Raw genomic sequence first — 21,521 nt, forward strand, 5'->3', positions numbered from 1 at the left:
GGATCATAGCCTGCAGGGCTGATGTCTTAATGATGTGGGTTACATGATTGAATTTGAACACTGACAGTCTCTTGTTCCTCTACCAATGCATGGCTAGAGTTTATTGTGATTTTTATAAGCATAATATTTTGAGTAGAAAGTACAGAATTACATGAAGTTTTACTGCACTGTTTGTGCTGCATACATTTCTCCCAGTTCACCTGGGGGAAAATGCACATGGAAAATCCTGAGCCCAAATTAACTTTTTACTAAACTTTTATTTAAAATCAGTTGAAACCACAGTCAGAAAGAAGCTGCTTGGGGGTCGCAGAAACTATCTCCCACAGATAACCATTTATTAAATTCCTCCATATGGCCGTGTGAATGTGGATATGTTTCGGCTTTCGAAAGTGGTCTGCTGCCTCATCCTGCCATGCTGATGGGAACAACCCAGTCTGCAGATGCACACGAAACATCCTTAGCAGACACTTCAATGGAGATATGTGGCCCTTTGTTACACATACTCTTGATATGGTTCTTCTGTAAAGCTGTGGCAAGTGGCTATCAGCCACTAAGAGGCAGCCTTTACTCAGTGGCTGTCTAGTTTTAAACCACTCAGTCAGTAGAACACATTTGAGTTTGCTGTGTTCATGATCCTGAACGATTCTCATCATATTATCATTTTATCTAACAAATCAGCTTGGATTCATTTAGTACCAAGACACCATTCTGTAGCATTCATAAAACATATACAAAATTCTGCCTATTGACATTTCCACTATTGTTCTAGTTACCATAAACTTCGCTGTAATTGTTTCGCTTCTTCAGCTAAAAGAAAAATAAGAGTACATAATCTGTTAATAAGTAGCGATGCAATTGCATTATATGGATCTGTCTGGCATTGAGCGCTGGATTTACAATGAAGTCATGAATTCCAGCCAGCAACTAAAATTGCTGTGCTATGTTGCTTTAAAGGGGGAGAGCACAACAACGCAATAGCTACTAAGATGTGGTGATATTCCCCTCTCTCCCTGCACTGCTGCACTTCTGGCAGCCATTTGCCAATGAAGACACCCTTGTGCCATAGTTCAAGGGTGTCTGCAGACTCTAAAGCATAGATTTTGTACTGGAAGGAGGCCCTTCCAGTACAAAAATGATGCTTTAAGCCTTTTCTCAATTTGGATGTGTGCTGTACAATGCAGCACACATGTGCTAAAGCTTCGAAGTCATTGATGTCCTTCTGTTCAGTCGATGGACCTTTTATTAGTTGCCTGAGAGGTAAGAGGGAGTTAACATCTCTCTTTCAAGTACCATAACACATGAACAAGGGTAGTCATGCAATAAAGCCAAGACTATTAGATGAAGTTAAAGGGTTTTATTATCGACTCAGAAACAAGCTGATATAGGTGAGTCTCAAAAGCAGAATATAAATATATAAAATGACCAGAATGAATAATAATCTAATGAAATTCAGTCTAAACAATATAAAGCACACCAAAAACTCAGTGGCGGCGATATAGAAAATGAGAAAGAGAATCTGAAGATTTAATTGCAGAATTTGATCCTTCTGCCTAGTCATTAGTATCTCTGATACAATCAAATGTATCTTATTCAAAACTAACTTTGGGAAAACCCTAATCTAGCTATGGGAAGCAAGGAATAGGTGTCAGAATAATGGAGTCTTTCATAAAGGTACTCCAAGTCTATAGAGTATAGCATGAAGGCACACAATGAGAGGAAAAGCATAAGAGGTCTGCATCTTGTGATATCCTTGGGGTCCGTGCTTTCTAGCTAACAATACAACACCTATTATCATACAAAGTATTCCAGGTAACCTGCATATTAATTTCTAGTACATTCCCATCTTCCTTGCTGGAAAATAGCAACATCCAGCTGTTCTCCAACAACTTCACTTGGGCACATTTGATGGATCTTGAGCATCCCTTCTCTGTCATGAGAACTCGTCTCCTACTTCGTTATCACGTCTGCTTCTTGCCAAAAGTTTCCTACTGTACCTTACTATCGCTACAAATAAACGATGCCTTTCGCTAACTAATGAAGCCTTCTATCAGTGCCTGGAGAGGTGAGAACAATTCAGCAAAACAATTCCCACATGAAAGTTAAACATTGAATCCCATGAACTTCAGGCCTGCAATTATGCTAAGCTAGCACAACAGTTAAAGTGCACTTGACATTTTGAATATAGGTGCATGCACTTTGACAATTAGTATATATATATATATATGTAATATAATGTGGAATATAATCATGACTACATATAATTGTGTGTTATATCTTAAAACATTTGTTTAACCATGAACGAGAACTACATTTCAACTAAAATCTTCAACATTAGTATGCCTATGTCAAATGATTCTATTAGGATCTTATCATAGAGCATTTCAGAAATGCATTAGAAATCCCATTGTTTAATAGGGTTGACCACGCGACATAAGTGCCAATCGGCACATGTCAACATAAATAGCTGACGTGCAATAGTAGAACCAAATTAAGCTGCTCCACATGCAAAGTAGGAAAAATCAGGAGAAATGAAAACATTTGTCCTCATAGCACCTGCCTTGGGAAGGCATAGGCTCAAATCCCAGCCAATGATTCTGTGTAGATAGGGATGAGAATGCCCACACATGACCCAAGGGCACCCCCCTTGGCACAAAGTAACACAAGGCAGCACATTGTACAACATTGCATTATTTTGGGATACTATCCAACACAAGCCAATAGTTGTGTTGGATAGTAAATTTTACTTTAACCCTTTATGTCAGGTTTGTATTACCAAAGTAACACAGACCTGAAGCAAAGCATTAGAAAATCAGGGACAGAGTCTCTGCGTGTCTACCATTAACAGCACTTCCAGGGTTGCTGGCCCTTATGAAGCACACAGAGTCTCTGATGCTGACAGGTGTGATTTACATTTCGGGAAAGTGAATGTCATGGTCCATAATTTCTGTTTACTTTTACTGGCATGAAAAAGTGTGAGGTGGCTTCTGAGGCTTTCGGTCTGACTTTGTGGCTGGTCATGTACAGTACATTTCAAGTGTAGTAATGGGCTGTTTATGTTCTCAAAGGTCAACAAGCATGAAATCCTTTGTGATACACTAGCAAACCAAAATTTAAGTCCATCAATAAATATCAGGATTGTGCTTTTCAGTTGTAAATCTAGCTGTAGTCTTGCAGTTTTTGTACCAAGCCCAGTATCAGTGTGTCTTTTTGCAAAAGATCTCAGTTGGTTTTCAGGTGACACACTTGTGCTAATATGGAGTTTGTATGCTTCTTGATTCTGAGAATAGGTTCCCACTTTATTGTGTTTTACAACATTTTACATAGTTCTCACATTACTACGTAGGCTTCAGTGTGCCAGCAGTGAAACAGACTTGAGTAACAGAGGTAACATATTGAAAAGAAATACAGGACTGTGATTATTTCAGGCAATTATTTCAAACATGTAGATGATTGTTTGTTCCCCACAATAACTTTGAAAGAGAATGTTGGAAGTTTGCAGCCAGAACTAAAAAGGGACTCCATTCAGATGGGTTTCTATTACACTGTTAGGGGCCTATTCACGAAATGCATTTCATAGTGCTTTTAGCAATAATAAAGTACTATTCGCAAACCTACAAATGTAAATCTCCACCTTTGATATCTTTTCTATGGGGGATATGCACGCATATAAGTTTACTACTTTGTATGAAATATAGGAGGGACAAGGTGGAGGGGCTGTGAGAAATTGTGTTATTAGTTGAGGGGGTGAAACCCTACTCAAGCAACAACCACAATCCTTGTCAGGGTAAACCAGAAAACATTGTGTAGCTGTCTGGGAGGAATACACAAAGACTAACTACACCTAGTCATGTGACTCAAGAAGGGGGCTACAGGTGACAAATGGTTAGGACAAGAAAATGGCAACTGTCTAAAAGTGGTACTTTCAGAACTGTGACTTGAAATCCAACTTTACCATTAAGGATGATTAAGGATGATTTTAAATTGAATTTCCTTAGACACCAAACATGATATTTCTATCTACTCCCTAAAAAAAGTTATCACTTATAAAATGTAATAAGGTAACCTAAGGTGGTCTTTTGGGAGGGGTAGGCCTTGCAGTAAAGAAAAATTAATTTAAAAGTTTTTCACTGAAGATTCTATCGTACCCTGCCTTAGAGGTTGTTTAGGGCCCACCATAGATGTGACATGTATTGAAAAGGAAAGTTTTGGCCTGGCAAAAGGTTTATTTTGCCAGGTCAAAATGGCCATTTAAAACAATGGTAGGCCTGAGACATGTATTAAAAGGGCCACTTAAGTGGGTGGCACAATGAGTATTGCAGGCCCACTAGTAGCATTTAGGGTGTAGGCCTTCTGTACATGTTGTACCACTTCAATTTGAACTTATATATAAATTAAAAGTTCCAGTAAGATGTAAATCAGTTTTACTATGCTCAAAGGCGAGAGACCAAGCATTTTAGCACTAGTTAGCAGTTGTAGGGTACACAGAATCCTAATGTCAACAAAATCATATTTCGGAAAACAGGAGGGATGATGGTAAAAAGTTTGGGGGTTATCCTGCACAGAGTTCCAAGTCCAACATGACCCCGCTCCAGTCAAAGGCCAGGGTAGACTAATCAATACCTTGATGGGCTTCCCTGCCTAGGTGATAGAACATTGACAATGGCTCATGTTAGACCTGGCCTCCTTAGGGTGGACTTTCCCCAGATGTGTTTTGCTTTTACCTCCAGTTTTTGATGATGATTATTTTTTTGGCCTTAGGTTCTGAGCACTTTGTCACTGCTAACCAGTGCTAACATGCACATGCTGCTCCCCTAAACATTATGACAATGTTTATGCCTGATTGGCATGTTTCTTGTACTGGAAGTCTCCTATAAAGTGGTATACCATATACACAGGGCCTGTACTTCAAATGCTACTAGTGGGCTGCAGCACTGATTGTCCACCCATAGCAGTCACTTTTCAAACCTGCCCCAGATCTTCCACTGCAGTGCCTGTGTGTGAAGTTTACTGCCACTTCAACTTGACATTTAAAACTACTTGTCAAGCCTTAAACTCCCCTTTTATTACATCTAAGCTACCCCTAAGGTAGGCCCTAAGGGCAGGGTGCTATGTAAATAAAAGATGGGCAGGTTGGAAGGGAGGTGCTAACACTTCATTTGAAGAGGCTGTGGCCTGTCCCCACACAAAGGACTGATTACCCCTCACTGATAGCCTGGCAGCCAGGACTGGGTTGAAAGGGTTCCTTGTGCACTTCAGACACTTCTGGATCTTGAACTAAACCTCTGTCAGAAGGACTGCTGTGCTGCTTAAAGGACTCATCTTTGGACTCCGGAATTGGAAGGCCTGCTTCTCTCTTGAGTTGTCCTTCTTCCTGCTTCTCTCTATATCTACTGAGGAGTTGGACTCTGCCTTCTCCCTAAGTGATCTCCAAGGGCTTGTTGGCTTGCCTCCTGTTGCTTGAGACTCAGGAAAATCAAAGTCTCTACCCCTGCTATTGTGCCTGGCTCACTGGAAGTAGCCAGGATACTTGCAACACAGATTTTGATGCCACTCTTGTCTGCGTGCTGAAACTTTTTTAACAACTCACCCTGAGTCAAGAGATCAGGGTTGAATCCATTGTTCTTTTGCTCACTATGCCACCCCCGTTTGGACTGCAAACCTGTCTTGTTTCTGCTCCTCATGGAAACAGTCCAGCCAGAGCTGCCAGGCCAGGTCTTCCCTGGACCAGAAACAAGCATCTGGAGACTGGTTTAGAAGTATCACCCCTCATCAGCTAGGCTAGCTTAAATCCATTGGCATAGCGAGTAAAGGACCTATGTCTGTGCATACCCCCGGCCACTTAGGGTGAGCATAGCAAATACAACAAGATGATGGACCAAGTGCTGACACTTTTCAACCACTCACCGAGTCAAGAGATCTGGGTTTAATCCATTGTTCTTTTGCACACAATGCCAACCCAGTTTGGACCCAGACATATGCAAATCAGAATGACCCTGCTCCTCATGGAAACAGTCCAGACTGAACTTCCAGGCCCTCCCTGCACCGGAAACAAGCATCCTGGGATCGTGTTTGAGAAAACATAAAAAATCAATGGATTTTGACCCAGATCTCTGTACTGGAGTGAATGTTTGGCATTGTTCAGCATTCTGTCCAGCAATTGTTCTTTTTGTATTTGTCACCCCAAGTGGGATAGATATGGCCAGACGTGGCTCTCTCTCTTGCTGTGCCACTGGATTCAAGCTAGCCTGACTGATGAGGGGTGATACCCTGAGACCAGTCCCAGGATGCTTGTTTCCAGTCCAGGAAGGACCTGGCCTGGCACTTTAAGCTGGACTGTTCCCATGGGAGCAGGGTCAAGACTGATTTGCATATGGCTGGGGTTAAACTGGAATGGCATGGGGATCAAATAATACAATGGATTTTGACCTTGATCTCTGTACTGGGGTGAATGTTTGACATTGTTCAGCATTCTGTACATCAAATGTTCTTTTTGCACCCCTCTTCTTGCAGAGCTTCTGGATCTCAGTCTTGCCGAGGTCATCAATCTTGAGCTGCTCCATCATTTCCTCGAGAGCCAGCTTCTCCTCCATTTTATGCTTGGCCAGCTGCAACCTAAACTCCATTTCAGTCTTCATGTCTGCGAACGTTTCAGGGGAAAGGCTATGCGAGGACACACTGTTCCTTGCATTGGCAGGGGCCTCCACTTCTGTAGGAAAGTTGTCCTCCTCTTTCTCAGGAAGCTACAGTTCAGGGTCTATGGTCCCACCCTCCTCCTCCTCTTCTAAGTCCACTTTCTCCATCCTCATGGTTTTCATCCTCTGGGGTGGACTGCATCCTTTTGACCTCCTCATAGGCATGATGGGCTATCTGGAGTTAGTCCTTTATGGTCTTATTTCTTGCATTCAGCCCCCTGTCTTTGCAGAACTTTCGCAGCTCAGACTTGTTGAGGTAATAAACCTTGAGCAGCTCCATCTCCATTGCAGCAAAAGGGAAATGGAAAAACGTAAATTTGGAAACAGGAGAAAAATGTGCCAATCAAAAAAAAAAGAAGACTTTAAAAAGAAGTCAAATCTGGTGTCAAATTAGTTTTTTCTGGGAGTTTAATGCTACACTGTGTAGGACTGCAGAAACAAAAGTATTGAATCCCACCACTGAATATTAATGTGAGAAATTGGGTTATTAGTTGAGGAGGTGAAACCCTACTCAATCAACAACCACAATCCTTGTCAGGGTGAACCACAAAATTCCCTAAATTAACCTGTGCCTAACCCTCTGGTAACTTGGCACAAAAGCAGTCAAGTTTAACTTGGGGTAATGTGTGAAGTATTTATGCCGCATGAAAGCAGTAATAAAGTGAAAATACAACCCAAGACAAATCCTGAACCAACTGGGATCAAAATAGAGAAAACTATAATAAATTATTTGAAGTCAAAACAACAAAAATCAAATCAGTAGAATTGGAGATAGCCAATTTTAAAGATTCAGGTAAGTGTAGCACCTAAAAGCACAAAGCGCCACTCACAATTATCTGGTTGTGCTAACAAGGGGGAAAGTCACAAGTTCAGGCTGACTGCGATGGAGAGTGCGCTGGCTATTGGACCAGATTAGTTCCACTTAATAAAGTTACCTTCTCAAAGTCCGGAACAAAGAGTACAGTTTGCGGTGGAGGAGGTCGCAGTACTGCATCAAAACTTCTAAACCTCCAAAGTTGTAGATGCTGTTGGTAATCTTGAAGATGATAACACTGATTCCCAAGAAATTCACGGAAACAGATCTAACCCTCTCGTTTGTCAGTTTTACATGCCCAAAGTTTACAAGGATGAGAAAACAATAATACATTGTTTAAATGTTTATTGAAAAGATTTAGGGGCTGATTAGGATGGAGGATTTTCCACATCCTTCGGATCTGGGAAATCTTCTGCAGACCCACCAAAGACCCACCGCCACATTAGGATGGCTGGTGGGTCCTGGTTTCAGTCCACCGCTTTTACGCCGCAGTGGACTTACAACCGCAGCGGAAAAGCTGTAACATGGCTGGCGGTGTCTTATAGACATTAGGATAGAGTAAAAGAGATGCTTTTCCACGGCGACTTTTCTGCCGTGGAAAAGCATACGGAATTTGACTTCGGGGGCCCGTTGCGGGCCCCCTGGGTGAAGGGTGGGTGGGAAGTGCACATGGAGGGTACCTATGGTACCCCCCTGCATTTGTATGCAGAAATCGGCAGGCACCGCGCGGTGCCTGCCGCTTTCTGCATACAAATGCCATGTATGCATTTTTAACATTGCGGCGGGTGCAGCTTGAATCTGCACCCGCCGCAATGTTAAAGATAGAGGATATGGCTGCCACCCTGGCGGTCACATCCTAATCTGCAAGGAGGGAACGCCGCTGCCCATGCGGACGTTCCCTCCTACTCTGGGGTCGCGGACAGACTTAAGTCTGTCCGCAATCCTAATGAGCCCCTTAGTCTTGTAAATAAAACATGAACTGCAATTATCATACAGATGAGACACATCATAGTTATAAGTATTATTAAATGCAGTGGTAAAGTGCACATAGTCCTAATGCCAACAAAACCGAAGTTCAGAAAGGAGGAGGGGGAGAGACAAAAGGTTTAGGGGTTACCCAGCAGAGAGGGCCAGGTCCAACAGGGTTATAATACTGCTAAATAGGAAAGGTTTTGGGAGGACTAAACTGGGGATAAGGGAGCGTTAAGGAGGGATTTAGGGAAGGACATGCACTCATTCAGAAAATAGTAAGCCCATTGCTATTCATACTCTGCACCTCTGAAGTTACTACCGGCAAAAAGGGACCAGAAACAGTACTAAATTACTACAGCTCAGAGCTGGAATACATCCAACTACTGGTACTATAACACCCTTCCATAGCAAATAATGGCGGAAGGGATTTAAAATAAAATCCCATAGAAAATATTGTTACATTAAAATTTAACTATTTATTGTTATTATTTACATTATTTAACACAAATAAAAATATAAATAAATATAGTTTGATGTGAAAAAAATACAAAGATAAAACACATGTAACACCCCTATTATATAATCATAAATTAATTTAACAAACTTTTGAATTTGTAAATTATTATAATATTTATTTTTGTGTTCAAAAGACTTTATTGAAGACATCAATATATTAACATCTGCGAATAAAGAACAAAATAGCAAGCAAATATCAATAATAAACCATATTCAGAAGACTAAAGTCTTTATACATTTTTGGGAAGGGAGAGAAGAGGGAAGAAAAGAGGGAACGGAAAAGAAGAAAGAAGAAAAGAGGGGGAAAAGTAGGAAATAAAGAAAATTCCTAGATATATGTACATTAACATGAAGAATACACATTCTTAATAAGCAAAACCACCATATTTACTTAGAAGCTACAACATTCCCTTTAAATACAGAAGAAAGGACAGAGAATAAAAGAATCACTGAGGATCAACATTTTCACACAGTGTAGGAACAGTATGTGACAAGGTAACACCAATTTGTTTAGGAAATACAGTAGGAGGCAACCATAACCTCTGGAAATTAGGAAAGGAAGAACATTGCATCATATACATAGTATCCAATTTATGATGTGGACAAACAGAATCCCACCACACCTTATACGATAACTTGGCTGAGGATTTCTAGTTAAAGATACTTTGCTGAAATGTAATCTCCAATAGAATATCCAGTAATTTATTATTGGCAAAAGAAGGATAAATGAATTGAGACAAATGTATCTAAAAGTACATAAAGAATATTAAAAGAGTGGTATATATGAAAGATCTTTTGAACTTGGGACCATAGTCTCTACCAAAAGGAAAATGTATTGGGACACCTAAATAAAATATCTATTAGATCTGCCTGAGGAAAATCACAGGACAAACACTTTACAGAGACACCTGTGGAAAACCTGGAACATTGAATAGGAGTATAATATAATCTGTGGTAAATAAAAAGAAGGATCAAGTAATACCCGCTGATTTAGAGATTTTATGCCCAAAATGCAACTTGCCAGCTTACACCCAAATCTGCTTTCCATGAAAGTTCGACCTTGGATTTGGCTTGCGTAGAGTCCGGCAACAAAATACATTTTTATATTCTCGCTGCTTTAGGACCTGTTGTGAGAAACTCAGTAAATCCTGGAGAGAGAGGGACCTCACTAGAAGAAGCATCTTTGAGAGCAAAATATCTATCAAGCACCACATTCATCAATGATAGAAAACAAGAATAGAAGGACTTGGGGCAATGATAAATGTCACAAAATTGGAGAAAATAAGTAGGAACATTATTAGATAAAAGTTGATGAACCCACATAAGACCCTTATCCTTCTATGTGTGCCAAAAAAAAGGTCTATTATTAACCTGAATTAAAGAATTATACCATAGCGGCATTACAAGAAAAATAGAAGGGGGTTCAACGAGTTGGGAAAAAGGTTCACTTAAGCAGCGAAACAGACCACTTTAAAAACAGTTGAATGAAGGGGCGAGTTTGAAGAGGAAAAAGATCAAACATCCTTAAAAGAGACAGGCTTAATATAAACGTGTTCAAGATATAACCACAAAGGAGAAAGAGGTGACATTGCATCAAAAGTACAAAGCGTAGCTTGTCCCAAAGTATAGACTGTATGATAACCATAAAAATCAGGAAAGTTCCCCCCCAAGCAGCTTTGGGTTTTTGTAAAATAGAAAGGGCCACACATGTTTTTTTTATGCCATAAAAAGGAAAGAAATAACAATTTTGTTTAAAAATAGGATATAGCAATATGAAATGGTAACATGGAAAGAATATATAAAAATATAATAGGGGAGACCATCATCTTAAGCGCACACATATGATCCCACCAATAAAGAAATAAGGGATTTCAGGAAGAAAGATCTTCAACCTTCGCGTTGAGATATTTGAAATTAACTCTAATCATATCAGCTAAAGAATTTGTGACCCATAAACCTAAATCTTACATTTTTGCAGAAGTTGACCACAGAAAGCCAGTCATACGATAAGGATGGCTGAATGCGTACTTATTTAAAGGAAGAATTTCAGTTTTATCTTTATTTACTTTGTAGCCAGATACCTGGGAGCAAAGAAGTAATCTTAGTCATAAGAGAGGGCATAAAACCCTTTGGAGAAGATATCAACAACATATTTTCATCTGCATAAGCAGCAAACTTAAAATGATGATCTCCATAGGGAAGACCAGAGATCGACCAGTTTAGTCAAATTCGGGAAAGAAAAGGCTCCAGCACCAATACAAATAATAAAGTGGAGAGTAGGCCACCCTGCCTCACTCCTTTATAAAGAGAGAAATACGAAGAAACCCTACCATTAGCAAGAGCAAAGACTTTAGGAGAATGATACAAAAGGGACACAAAAGCAATAAATTTAGGTTCAAAACCACGCCAAGATAAGGATTGAAGCATAAATTCCCAACTAATCATATCAAAGGCCTTCTCAGCATCTACTGTTATGGCCACAAGTAAGGATTTAAACAGAGGGGCCTTATTAAGAACATTGAACAATAAATGAGAATAGTCAGAAATAAGTCTACCAGTATTAAATCCTGATTGCTCCTTTAAAATAAGATACAGGAGGATGGACTCTAAATGAAGAATATGCAGTTTAGCAAATATCTTATAATCCATAGTTAACAGTGAAATGGGTCTATAATTCTTACAATCATGGAGATTTTTACCCTCGTTATGAATCAGACACGCAATAGCTTCCTGGAAAGTATCAGACATAGAAGAGGAATCAACAAAACTGGTAAACAGGCAAATAAATATGGAGGCAGAATATTCGAGAAGTGAAGATAACATTTTCCTTTAAAGCCATCAGGGCAGGGCGTTTTCCCCAATTTTAACTTTTGTAATGCACAAGAAATGTCCTCAGAGGTAAGATCCTTTTCAAAGGAGTGAAAATCCAAATCTGGGGAAATAGTATGGGAAACTTGATCTAAATAATCTACAATAGTGGATTGAGCCGGTGACTCTGGTGACTGATTTGCATATGGCCATGTCTGAACTGGGGTGGTGTGGAGTGCAAAAAAACGATGGATTTAGGCCCAGATCTCTGTACTGGGGTGAATGTATAACATTGGTCTACATTCTGTCCATCAACTGTGGTTTTTGCACTCAAAATGGCTGCCGCTTCTGGGGAAGCAGCAGCGACACCGGAAAAAATATAAATAAATGTGCCGCACATCAATTTAAAAAAAAAAAACAGCACTTCAGCAAGTCGGTGCTTACCTCCTCCTCCCACCAATTTTAGCCTGTCAGAACGGTGCCAAAAGACCATGACTATCATGTTGCGCAGCGGACTGTGAAAAGGTAAGGCAGATTTCAACTGATAACCTTTAAGTATTGCCCGGCGTTAGCCGCCTCTCATACCACTCGAAATTATCAAACAAAGAGGCAGGCGCTGGAGACTGGAAGGCAGGAAACAGAAGTTTATTCCGACGGAGCAGAACATGTCAAATCAGACAACCGGGTATCTTCTTGAGGTGCTCTAACCGCATCTCTGAGGCCTGGCCTCTTATACACAGGTTTATGGTCTTAATTACAGTTTATTACATGTGGCACATTCTTGCAAATACTTTGAAGTACGGAAAGACATTCTCGTAATCCCCGCTTCAAGCCCGTTCCCACACACATTTACAGTAGAAGTCCCCACCCCGATCTCAGTAGGTGATGACTGTCGCGCAGCTGGACATTCCGCCGGTTCCCGGAATGTATGTGGCTGATCGGATCTCATGGGGTGGGGGCTTTGATCAGTCGTAGATCCTTTGAAGAGGGGCAGCTTCCTACTGTAGGGGGCAATAAACTGCATCTGCAGGGCCAGGTGGTGGCCTGGGATCGAGCCGGACAATCGGGCACAGAGGAAGGGGGTTCATCGAAGGGTGTTGTAATAGCCGTCTTTTTCGATCCTCTTTTAGAGGGAGGATGATGGAAGATGACTCCAGCCTATTACCCTTGCAGTATAGGGATTAGGACTATAAGTAGGACCTATCCATGAGGCACAGTAGTGCATTTTCGTACCCTTTTCCTTAGATCAGGGCTTATAAACTTAAGCTAGGGGATAGATATATAAGTATTAGTGATGATCCGTCCTTTTGCAAGAGTATTAGTATATCTTCTATAGAGTTATGCATATTTTGGGCCTTGTAGGCCTTAAACGGGACAGACTCCATCTTGCCCTCTGCCTGGTAGCTTGAGAGGCTTTCTAGGTCAAGTGTAATGTTTTAGTTTCAAGGTGTTGTTCGCTTGGAGAGAACCGGTTCAGGCTGGCCCTTATCGAAAGACTGTATTTTTCTCCACTCCGAAGACACAACTCCAGGCCGGCCGGCTGGGAACGTGCCCTTGGTACGGGGAGGTACAAGAATTTGGTGGGCGGCAGGTTACTGGCCGTAACTTTCCATGAAGGGACAGCTTCCATATTAGCCAAAGTGTTAGGCAATGAGTCAGTCAGTCTGTAGGCGGCAGCTAGCCGTTAGCATCTATGCCATTAATTATTTTCAAGGCAGACAATCGCCATTTTGAAGTCCGAGAAAGATTCTGAAACCGAGACTCTCTGAGAAAGACTGAAGGAGAAATAGTGCGGAGCGCACAGAGACAGAGAGAGAGAGAGACGGTAGCTAATAGCGAGCAAGGTTCCAGTGACTTGGAGGGAAGCAGAGGAGATTGAGCATAGCGGTGCAGACGTGTACCCGTGACTGCTGAGGTGTGAGTCCGAGACGAGCCAAGACACAGAGACGAGACGGGAACCTAGATGACTGCCGAGCCCCGACTTTATATTAACCAGGTGATCTCTGCCCTTTCCTTGTTAAGCGCGCATTCTAACCTTTACTTTTCTTTGCAGCATATACATTGTGTAGTATTGTGTTTATTTTTACTGTAATAAAACATCCCAGTTCTTAGTGAACCGACATGTGCCTTGTATTCTTGTTCAATCAGGGTAATCTGATCTTCTAGTCAGACATTGTTTGCATGAACGGATGCGAATCCCGATCAGGTAAGGAGTGACTGAGTAAGTAGGGAGATAGGGAACATTTGATGCCAGGAGCAGAAGGTACATATTGTAATTCGGAAAGCCATACTAATTTCTATTGTTGTAGTTCTATCCCGAATAGATAACAACAGACTTCATCCCTAAGTGTTCATAGGAAAGTGATCGTCGTTGGTACACGGCGTTAATGAGAGCACCTAAGGTAGATGGTGTGTAGGTCTGCCAGATTGCGGACCGTGTGTGAATGAGAGCACCGGAGGGACACGGTGTGGAGGCCTGCCGGATTGCGGGCCGTGTGTAAGTGAGAGCACCCAAGATAGAGGGGTGTGTAGGTCTGCCGGATTGCAGACCGGGTATAAATGAGAGCACTGGGACTGCAGGCCCATGTGTGTAGGCGCGCCGGATTGCGTGTCGAGTGAGTACTGAGGGAGATCAGTGCATAAGGGTATATAATCAGACCTGCCCAAGGGTAGACCAGTCTGGGCCTGAGTGGCCGTGAGACTAGTAAGTGTGAATAGGATATTGTAGAAAACCAATGCATGTTTATTGCTATTTTCCCCATCCTTAGGTACGAGATGTACATACATATATCCATATCCATTGTAAATACGTTCTAAGGAGGGAGATGTTTACGTTCCGGCTGGGTTAGAGGGGCTACTAGGAGCTGATTCCATCTGGTCCGAAAATCTGGTCGGTACATCTGGCGCCACAAACTGTTTACGAAGCCTGTGTGCGCTGTATTGTTTTCATCTTGTTGGTTTGCGCTCGGCTTGTACGTATTTTCTTTGTTGTTAATTGTGTATATATTTTTTGTGTGTCAAAATGTTTTCGAAAAAATCGAAATCCACTTTCAAATTGCCTTATTGATATTCCCGGCTGGGAATCAACGCCTTACGAGGCTTTGGCCCGTGAGTGGGCCGATTCTACTGGTTTGAGTGAGAATTGGACTTCTTGTTTGGAGCACGCGGAGCCCGCTGATGTGGTTTCTTGCTTGCAAAAAGCGCCAGTAGTGAAGGGTGATGAGCTTCCTATTTTAGGACGCAGAGGTTGGATTGTGCTGACTGCATACAGAATGCTTCATGAGAAGTTTGTTAAATTGCAGAAGCGGTTTGTTGATATGGAAGAAAAGTTTGTTGAAGTGCAGAATGCGCATACTCTTTTGCGATGTCAGAATAAGTTGCTTGCCGACAAACTTGAGACTTATCAAACTATAGCCGAAAGGGCTGCAGTGCGCATTGCGAAATATAAATACAGACACCGTCGTGGTCGTGTGTCTACACGGAAAGTGCGTCTGGTCGTGGCTAAAGCCGGACTGGATTGGAACCCCGACGAGTGGGATGGTAATATCTGGGACTCGAACGAATCTGGCTCCTCGGCTGAGGAGGGTGACAAGCGCGAGTCTCTCGCTCCGGTCGTGATTGTAAATCTACTTCTTGTGACAAAGATGACATTTCTGGCGGCCGTGGTCGCTCTTCCAATTCTGATGACGTAGTACGCCCTGATTGTTCTTCTAAATCTAAGGACCGGGCTTCCTCGGAGGCTCTTCCGGAGGTTTCTGCTCATCCTGTGTTTCGACGCAAATTACAACAAGCTCCTGGTATGCCAAATGGTATTCAATTGGATAGTATTGAAGATTTTACTCAACAGGAGGTTAGTGACATTTTACAATGATTTCGACAACGGCCCGGTGAAACTTTGCTTACATGGATGGTGCGCCTTTATGAACTAGGTGCTGCCGGTATTATGCTTGATGCTGGTGATTGTTTACGTTTTTGCTCTTTGAGTTCCGATTCTACTGTACAAGATCATTTTCGAAATTATAATGGTGCTGGCCAAATTAGTTTGCTCCAGCTTGCGAATGATGGCTGTAACCATAAATATCCTACTGAATCTGATTGGCCTGTCAATGACAAGCCATGGTACACTTTGCGCGATGCGTCGCAACGTTTGAAAGAGGAAGTGATGAAAACTGCGATTTTTCTCAGTACTTCTGACAGATTGTTGGATGGTCTTTTAACATCTTCTGTGCGTAATCATATTATCCGTTCTTCACCTGTTGCTTATAAGCAGGTTATGATGACTTTGTTGATCAATCAAACTGGCAATCCTTTGTCTATGGTTCTTGAATCTGTTCGTCAGCTTGGTGAGTTGGGTGAATGGTTTAAACCTGAGAGGCAATCTCGACCCGAGGGTCGTACCGCTGGGGATTATAAATTCTCTAGACGTGATATGTTTCTTGCACTTTTGGCTGATGGTGTGAAAAGGGAGGACATTGACGGGGAACCTAATAATCGCTTGTGGGACATGTTTCGTAAGCGAGGTTTGGATCGGAAGGAGGGTGCCCGTTGTGTACGAAAGAATGATTGTGATCGTGGGTCTGATGACAGTGGTGATGAGAGACGTTGTGTGGATGCTGATCGCCGTGATGACCGGCGCTATGAGCGTGATGCTTCCCCCCGCCGTGATAACATAAGGGTGAGAGAGGGTGAGAAAGACAGAGGGAGAGATGATCGTGTCTCTAATAGACGCAGAGATGAGAGGAGTTATTCCCCTGACATTAGACGACGGGAGAATCGTCACAAGCTTTCTGATCGCAATTCTCAATTCTTTGAACATGACAATAATCCATTTCGTAATAGAGATGGATATGAGCAAGATATTTTGATCCCGAAGAAAGTTGAAAGCATTTATCCTGATTTGTCCTGGTTGGCTGACCACGGTAAAAATGACTAGGAAATAGTTCAAGCTCCGGTACGCAGGTGGGCTCACAAAGACAATAAACCCTATGTAGATATTGAAATTTTTTGGAAACATCGTAACATTCAAAGGGCCCGAGCATTGGTAGATACTGGGGCGGAGGCCACTTTAATTCATGGTAAATCGAAAACATTTAAAGGACAGTTTTTTACAATTACTGGTTTAGGTGGTAAAGAAACCCCCGCAGTGCAAACAGCGCTTGAGATGAAAATTGGCAGAATTCCCCGTAAAGAATATTCTGTGTTAGTTGTGCCACTCCTGGAATACATAATTGGAATTGATATTTTGAAAGGAATGACTTTGCATTTGGATGATGGTTGCTATCAATTTGGAACGAAGCATTACATTTCGTCCAGACCCGTTCGGGTTGGTCGTTTGCGTATGCCCCCCATTAAAATTCCCCAAGCTACTAAGGTGGTTTCTCAGAAACAATACCGTATTCCGGGTGGTCATGAAGAGATTAGTGACACTATTCAGGATTTGGTTGACGCAGGGGTTATAACTCCGATCACTTCTGCTTTGAATAATCCTGTGTGGCCTGTGCGCAAGAGTGATAATTCTTGGCGCATGACGGTTGATTATCGAGAATTGAACAAACACACTCCACGTTTAGCTGTTGCAGTGCCAGACATGGTTACTTTGATTCAGAGAACTCAGACGCATCCAGGTACATGGTATGCGTCCATTGATATTGCTAATGCTTTCTTTTCAATCCCGATTGCCCCCGAGTGTCAGGAACAATTCAGTTTTACCTGGCATGGACGTCAAATGACGTTTAGGAGTCTTCCTCAAGGTTATGTACATAGTCCTACGATCTGTCACCGGCTGGTGGCGGAACATTTATCTGAAGTGCCCGTACATCCCCAAATCCAAGTGTGTCACTATATTGATGACATTTTGAGTCATGGTGAGACGCAAGACCAGGTCCAATCCCATTTAGATCAGATTCTTGACTGTTTACGTGCTAAAGGTTGGGAAATTAATGCCGATAAATTGCAGGGCCCTTCCCAGAATGTTAAATTTTTAGGAATTAATTGGCATGAAGGTCACAGAGAAGTGATCCCGCAGGTGAGGCGGAAAATTTTGGATTTTGCTGTTCCGAGGAACAGAAAAGAGACTCAATGTTTCATTGGCCTGTTTGGTTTTTGGCGTCAGCATATTCCCCATTTGAGTCAGATTTTAGCTCCATTGTATCGAGTCACCCGTAAAAAGAATGCGTTTGAATGGGGTGAACCACAACAAAATGCTTTTAATTTGGCGAAAGAAGCAATTCAGTATGCCTTGGATTTGTGGCCTGTGGGCGAGGGTGATGTGGATTTGAATGTTTCTGTTGACGGTCAGTATGCCAATTGGAGTTTGTGGCAAAAGCAGAGCAGACGAAAAGTGCCCTTGGGTTTTTGGACTAAAAAGTTACCTGAGGCTGGTGAGCGTTATACGCCTTTTGAGAAACAATTGCTTGCATGTTACTGGGCTCTGGTGGATACCGAGCAATTGACCCTAGGTCATACTGTGATTTTGAGACCTGAAATTCCTATCATGCAGTGGGTTTTGAGTTCGCCTAAATCCCATCGAACTGGACATGCTCAAGAGGCAAGTGTGATTAAATAGAAATGGTACATTCAGGACAGAGCGCGTGTTGGTCCGAAAGGTGTGGCTGTGTTGCATGAGCGAGTGGCGCAGGCGCCATCGTTTGAAACTGGAAATTATTGTTCTGTGCCTGTAGTCCAGGAATCTCCTGTCAGGTGGGTTAAGCCATTTGATGATTTGTCCGCGGAGGACAGAAAACATGTGTGGTTTACAGATGGTTCAGCGAAGTTCATTGGTGAAAAACGGCATTGGAAAGCAGTGTCATATAACCCGATCACACAAAAATTATTGAGTCCCACTGGTGATGGAAAGAGTAGTCAATATGCTGAATTGTATGCAGTTTACCAAGTTTTGAAACAGGAACTACCAGGCACATGTCATATTTTTACTGATTCTTGGTCCACTGCTAATGGACTGGTGATATGGTTACCAACCTGGCATTCTCATAATTGGGAATTGCATTCAAAAGAACTGTGGGGAAAAGAATTATGGGAAGAAATTTGGGAATTACTCCCACAGAGTACTGTTACAATCTTTCATGTGGATGCTCATACCCCGATTGACTCCCTTGACAAATTCTTTCATAACATTGCAGATGAAAAGTCTAAAATTTCTGAGGCAGTGGTGGACATGCAGGATTCTGATTTGGCGGGATTGGCGAAATGGGCCCACCAAAAAGCAGGACATTTTGGAGAAAGAGCCACTAGCAGGTGGGCTTCCGATCGAGGAATCCATATTCCTTTAAATTTGATTAAAGATGTCATTCTGCATTGTCCTATCTGTCAGCATGCTAGAAAAAGAACAGTGCCTCATATTGTTAAAGGCCATTTACATCGTGGAAAAATGCCCGCCCAAATTTGGCAGATTGATTATATTGGCCCGCTCCCTATGAGCAAAAATTGCCAGTATGTTTGCACAGCTGTTGATACTTATAGTGGCCTATTGGTCGCTTTCCCTTGCAAACAAGCTACCCAAGTCAATACCATTAAGACTCTGGAATTACTCATATTGTATTATGGTGTTCCATTCCAAATTCAATCTGATAATGCATCCCATTTCCGTGGAAGATTGGTGCAGGAATTCTGTGTGGAAAATAACATTGAATGGATTTTTCATATTCCATATTATCCGCAGGCTTCGGGCCTCATTGAGAGAATGAATGGTTTGCTGAAAGAACAGTTGCGTAAATTGACTGATGAACATTACAAAAACTGGAGAGATTTCTTACTCCAGGCATTGTTAATATTGAATAATCGCCCCTTGTTGCATGCTGAATCTCCTTTAATGCGTTTGTTTCCTCCAACTGTCGATGCAAAGCCCAACACCATGTCCAATACTGTTATATACTGGGAAATTACCCCCGGAGCTTTGGCTCCATGCAGAGCGACCCCAGGTTCTGCAGGCTTAGACCTGCATGCTATGAATGACACACTTCTAAAAGGTAGAGACCGAATCATTGTTGAAACTGGCATTGGTGTCTGTATACCTGCCGGTAGCTTTGGACTGATTGCCCCTAGATCGGGCCTTGCCTTGAAAGGTATTCAAGTTCTCGGAGGAGTGATTGACAGCGATTATCAGGGAGAGATTAAGGTTCTCCTGCTTAATAGCAGTGAGATTGATTTACCAATTAAAAAATCTGACCGTGTTGCTCAGTTGCTGATTATGCCTGTTTTCAGTGGTGAGATTAAGAAAGGCACTGCCCCGACCTTGCTAACAATACGTGGCCAAAAGGGCTTCGGATCCTCCGATAACCCTGGTGCTAAAATATGGGTGCAATCGCCTAAAAATCTCCCTGAACAGGCTGAAGTTATTGCGACCGGTCATGACAACACCATTTTGGTGATGAAGCCAGGGAAAGATAGCTGGGAAGCTGTCCCAGCTGACAAATGTTACTTACGAGAATGATTAAGGCCTGTGTTTGTATTCTTTCAGATCATTCTCTGGACTGCTGCTGCAGGATGTGCCGGCGTTGGACTCCTTTTGGTCTGCTACGCCGGGAGAGGAGAGGACCCGCCGACTTCGGTTGATTGGAGAACCCGAGTTCCGCGTTCCTTCGCTGCGTGGGATACCTCATCTAATTTTTAGATCACCCTTGCTAAGCGGGTTACAAACTCCCCGCATTTTTGCCTCACTCCTATGAGGTCTGTGACTGATATCCTAGCGACCTGCTTGGTTGCTGTCCCTGCCTCCACTGAAACGTTGCGGCACATTTTCAATATTTCGAGTGCCCGACCCAATATTATTTTGGGCGATTTTGCGGCCCACGAATTTTGCCCTTTGTGTACTGTCATTTCTGACTCTGTTCCCCCGATTCATTCCCAGATTACTACATACAACATTACGCAAGGTGATTTATGCTTCATTTTGACATGTGATCCCAAGGCCATCTCCGAGTGTATAAAATTGAAATTGCAAGCTGCCACTTCTTTTTCAGCTCATCAACGATTATTGTGTTTCCAAAGACTTCCGAATTCATGCATTTCTGTTAAAAACAATATGACATGTAAAAGTTTATTAGTTGTTCCTAGTTATTACCGTGCAATGTTACTGCCCTCTGGATGGTTGTTCTCGTGTGGGAACTCCTCTTGGCCCTATATTCCCGCAAATATTTCTTGAGGTCTATGCGCTATCACTAGATTAAGCTTGTTAATGTTTTCATCGCACCCTGGTTCCCGTTCCCGTGTAGTACGAAACTCTATGATGTTACATGAAGATTGTGATTCCTCCGTACATCTCTACTCTAAATCTGAGTATCTTAGTTTAGCTATTTCTATTATTGGTGTCCCGGCGTTAGCCGTTTACAATGCGAAAACGATTGGCAAGATGGCTTGCTGGATGGTTAAATCCATTAATCAAACTTCTACTGTATTATCTGACCTGTTATTAGATGCCCAGGGTGAACGTCGAGCTATTCTGCAAAACCGCGCAGCGATTGATTATCTCCTGTTAAAACATGGCCATGACTGTTCTGACTTTGAAGGTCTTTGCTGCTTCAACCTGTCTGACCATTCTAAATCGATTCAGGCCCATATTGACAAACTTCACGACTTGACTGCAGAAGTTAGACAACATATTGATCAGGGCTGGTTTGACTGGCTCTTTAATTGGTTGCCTGACTTACATTCTTTACAACAGATTTTAGGGGGTGTTATTATCTCTATTTGTATTTTAGTAG

This window comes from Lissotriton vulgaris, chromosome 3_1 (genome assembly GCF_964263255.1).
Source record: "Lissotriton vulgaris chromosome 3_1, aLisVul1.2, whole genome shotgun sequence".
Lineage (NCBI taxonomy): Eukaryota > Metazoa > Chordata > Amphibia > Caudata > Salamandridae > Lissotriton > Lissotriton vulgaris.